The following is a 5000-nucleotide window of genomic DNA, read 5'->3' as shown; positions in this document are numbered from 1 at the left end:
ATCATCATCATCATCATCAATCACCATCACCACCACCATCATCACACTCTTTATCAACACCACTCTCCTTACACCATTCTAAAACACCAACTTTCTGACACTCTTGACACTCACCTTCCTCTAACCATATGACACTTGACACTTTTACACCTCAGTTACCCCCCACCCCCACCCCCACCCCCCACAACACGCTACAACCAGTTATTATTGAAAAGCGTGAACTGAACACATGTACTGGACCAAAAAGATAAAAATAAATGAATAAATAAATAAATAATAAATAAATAACTAAATGAATAAATAAAAGTGAACTGAACACATGTACTGGACCCAAAAAAATAATAAAAATAAATAAATAAAAATGAAATAATGAAAAAATAATAATAATAATAAAAATAATAAAAGTGAATTGAACACATGTACTGGACCAAAAAGATAATAAAAAAATAAAAAATAAATAAAAATAAATAAAAAAAAATAAATAAAAGTGAACTGAACACATGTACTGGACTAAAAAATAAAAATAAATAAATAAATAAAAAATAGAAAAATAAAAGATAAATAAATAAAAGTGAACTGAACACATGTACTGGACAAAAAAAAAAAAAAAAATAAATAAATAGAAAATAAAAAATAAATAAAAAAACGAAAAAAAAAACGGGTATAGTGTAGTGTAATGAAACGAAATTTTTGTGAAACTTTAAGACGAATCTCGCAGTGTTGTCTCGACTAGAAATAGCGATGGCGATGATGGTGAGTATGGTGATGTGGCGATGATGGTGACTATGGTGATGTGGCGATGATGGTGACTATGGTGATGTGGCGATGATGGTGACTATGGTGATGTGGCGATGATGGTGACTATGGTGATGTGGCGATGATGGTGACTATGGTGATGTGGCAATGATGGTGAGTATGGCGATGATGGTGACTATGGTGATGTGGCGATGATGGTGATGTGGCGATGATGGTGACTATGGTGATGTGGCGATGATGGTGACTATGGTGATGTGGCGATGATGGTGAGTATGGTGATGGTGACTATGGTGATGTGGCGATGATGGTGACTATGGTGATGTGGCGATGATGGTGAGTATGGTGATGTGGCGATGATGGTGAGTATGGTGATGTGGCGATGATGGTGAGTATGGTGATGTGGCGATGATGGTGAGTATGGTGATGTGGCGATGATGGTGAGTATGGTGGATGTAGTGGGTGGCGATGATGGTGAGTATGGTGATGTGGCGATGATGGTGAGTATGGTGATGTGGCGATGATGGTGACTATGGTGGTGTGGCGATGATGGTGACTATGGTGATGTGGCGATGATGGTGACTATGGTGGTGTGGCGATGATGGTGACTATGGTGATGTGGCGATGATGGTGAGTATGGTGATGTGGCGATGATGGTGAGTATGGTGATGTGGCGATGATGGTGACTATGGTGGTGTGGCGATGATGGTGACTATGGTGATGTGGCGATGATGGTGAGTATGGTGATGTGGCGATGATGGTGACTATGGTGATGTGGCGATGATGGTGACTATGGTGGTGTGGCGATGATGGTGACTATGGTGATGGTGACTATGGTGATGTGGCGATGATGGTGACTATGGTGATGTGGCGATGATGGTGACTATGGTGATGTGGCGATGATGGTGACTATGGTGATGTGGCGATGATGGTGACTATGGTGATGTGGCGATGATGGTGACTATGGTGATGTGGCGATGATGGTGACTATGGTGATGTGGCGATGATGGTGAGTATGGTGATGTGGCGATGATGGTGAGTATGGTGATGTGGCGATGATGGTGACTATGGTGGTGTGGCGATGATGGTGGACTATGGTGATGGTGACTATGATGATGTGGCGATGATGGTGAGTATGGTGATGTGGCGATGATGGTGACTATGGTGATGTGGCGATGATGGTGACTATGGTGGTGTGGCGATGATGGTGACTATGGTGATGTGGCGATGATGGTGAGTATGGTGATGTGGCGATGATGGTGAGTATGGTGATGTGGCGATGATGGTGACTATGTTGATGTGGCGATGATGGTGAGTATGGTGATGTGGCGATGATGGTGAGTATGGTGATGTGGCGATGATGGCGGAGTATGTAGATGTATGCGATGATGGTGAGTATGGTGGATGTGGCGATGATGGTGACTATGGTGACAAAGTGATGATGGTGACTATGGTGATGGTGACTATGGTGATGTGGCGATGATGGTGACTATGGTGATGGTGACTATGGTGATGTGGCGATGATGGTGACTATGGTGATGGTGACTATGGTGATGTGGCGATGATGGTGACTATGGTGATGGTGACTATGGTGATGTGGCGATGATGGTGACTATGGTGATGTGGCGATGATGGTGACTATGGTGATGATGTTATAGTAGTTGTAGTTGTATAAGTCGTAGGAATAGTGATGAAAGAAGGTGGAGGAAGAGTGATAACAATGAGAATGATAATGATGGTAATGATAATGGTGATAATAATGGTGATAATGATAATGGTGATAATAATGGTGATAATGATAATGGTGATAATAATGATGATAATGATAATGGTGATAATAAAGATGATAATGATAATGGTGATAATAATGATGATAATGATAATGGTGATAATAATGATGATAATGATAATAATAATGATAATGATGATAATAATATAATAATAATGATGATGATAATATCATGATAATGATAGCAATAATAAAAACGATAATAATGATAGTGATAATAATAATAATATTGAGAATAATGATAATATCAATAAAACTAATAACAAAAATAGTATGCAGAAAGGTAATAATGATGATAATAATAATGATAACGATAATAGTTATGGTACCAGTAAATGTAGCAGGAGGGGGGGGGAGTAATGATAGTAATGATGATAATAATAACCGATAAAGGTAATGATCATGATAACGACAACAATAATTATCATAGTAATGGCAATGATAATGATTATCATCATTAGTGTTATCATTTTTGTTATTATTATTATCATCTTTTTTATTACTTTTTCTTTTATTATTATTATCATTACTATTATTGCATTCATTATCATCATCATTATTAGGTCTATTGTTATTATTGTTATTATTGTTGTTGTTGTTTTTTGTCATTGTTATCATCATTATAAAAGCAGCAACAAAATGATGATAACCATAGTTACCATTAAACAAAATCAGAAATAATGACAACAACAACAATAATTATGATGATAATGATAAAGACAGTAATGTTCGTAATAATAACGATAATAATGATAATATAACGATAATGATGTTAATGACAACGATGATAACAATATAACGACAGTGATGATAATGATAATAATAATGTTGATGATGTTAATAATGATAATGATAATAATAGTTATAATATCATAACGATATTGATGATAATAATAGTAATAATAACAATACAATCGAAAACGAGGACCTGCGTGGCTTCCATAGATGGCCGAACACTTTCCTCAAACATAAAAAGACTTTCACTCCCGTTTCCGGAACTGTCTCGAATAATTACTTCTCGCCTATTCTTTCCTCCGCCTTTCTTAGTATTTTCCCCCCTCCCCCCTCTCCCCTATCGTTCGAACGCAATGGCACGCTGGTATTTTCCGAGAAAGTATTCGTTCGTGCGCGTTCACGAGGTCACCTATGCATACGGACGAGTTTTCTTTTCCGCGGGTGGTGACGTCATCAAGGTGGTCGCGTGACGTCACGGTTGGGTGGCTGGCGATGATAAGCGCTGATTGGTCGGTGCTGGAACCCTTCCCGATGGTCTTTTGTTTTCTTCAATTCTTCATTTTTTCGTTCTTCATTTCTGTATTTTCTTTTTCTTTTCTCTTTTTTCTGTGTTTCTTTATCCTATCTATCTTTCTGGGTTTGTTTTTCTTTGTTTTGCAATAATCATGATAATCGCAATAGTAAGTATAGTGAAGATAATGATGTTGATGATGATGATGTTACTGATAACGATGATGATAATAATGATGACTTTAATAGTGATAGTGATAATGGTGATGGTAATTATAGTAATAATAATAATAATCATAACATTAACCAAAAAAATAGTAATAACAATGATAATAATGATAATAATAATGATAATAATGATAATAATAATGGCAATGATAATAATAATACTGATAATAATAATAATGATAATGATAATAATAATAATGATAATGATATTAATAAAGATGATAACGGTAATTAAATCAATAATAATATTAATGATAATAACAACAAAAATATCAAGAAGTATGCAAAAAATTAAAGAAAAAAAAAAACCGGCATTCCCACGAGACAAGTATCGGCACATCTCGTAAATCCTCGCAGAATCTCGCCATGTCCGAGATTATGACCGCGTCCGCCTCAGCCTTGCGAATACTTTTTCTTTCACTCAAGGACGAAAATACGTGGGCGATAAATTACGGTTTCATGGCAGGACTTCGCCGTTCAACTGTCGGACCGTAAAATTAAAAAAAAAGAAGAGATGGGCCGTCTGTTGATGAGTTTTTGTGGTAATTTATGCGAATGTAGCGTAGCGGCGCGGAGGCAGAACGAGAGTCATTTGTTTTTGTTTTGTTTTGTTTACAGAGGGCGCAGGTTCGTTGGCTTTCGGATTTTTTTGGCGCGCTTTCTCTTTCTTTCTTTCTCTAATTCGTTCGTGATCTTCCCGTTCTCCTTCTTTTTCTGATTCTTTTTCTTTTTTCTTCTTCAATATTGAATTCTTCTTATTCAGTATTTTTTTTTTTATGATTGTTCTATTCCCTTATTTTCGTGTTTTTTTTTTCTTTTCTTTTTTTTTGCCTTTGCTATCTTTGTCATTTCTATGTCTTCCTTCCCCTTCCATTTTCTCCTTTTTGTAACTATCTTCTATTGCTTTATTACTTTCTTTTTTCTTTGTTTTTGTTACTTCTTACCCTTCTTTTGTTTTGCTTGTTTTCTTCGTTTGTCGTTCTTC

This window comes from Penaeus vannamei, chromosome 41 (assembly GCF_042767895.1).
Source record: "Penaeus vannamei isolate JL-2024 chromosome 41, ASM4276789v1, whole genome shotgun sequence".
In the NCBI taxonomy this organism is placed as follows: Eukaryota; Metazoa; Arthropoda; class Malacostraca; order Decapoda; family Penaeidae; genus Penaeus; species Penaeus vannamei.
This window is presented reverse-complemented; position numbering follows the sequence as displayed.